Source organism: Elephantulus edwardii, unplaced genomic scaffold, assembly GCF_000299155.1.
Source record: "Elephantulus edwardii isolate Elephantulus edwardi_28Jun2011 unplaced genomic scaffold, EleEdw1.0 scaffold00021, whole genome shotgun sequence".
Lineage (NCBI taxonomy): Eukaryota > Metazoa > Chordata > Mammalia > Macroscelidea > Macroscelididae > Elephantulus > Elephantulus edwardii.
Window position 1 is genome coordinate 20265837 of NW_006399771.1, and position 215 is coordinate 20266051.

Genomic DNA, 215 nt, shown 5'->3' on the forward strand with positions numbered 1-215 from the left:
GAGATCATGCTGGGAAAGGTAGAGAGTCAGAGAAAGAGGAAGAGCCTCAACAAGCTGGACTGACACAGGAACTGTAACATCAGGCTCAGTCATATCAGAGATGATAAGGATACAGCAGGCTAGGGCAAGGTTCAGATTTGTTAGTCCACAGGTTCTTTTGAGGCATAGTTTTGATGGCACCCCACAACAACAACATGGGAAGAAGGGTTTAAAGC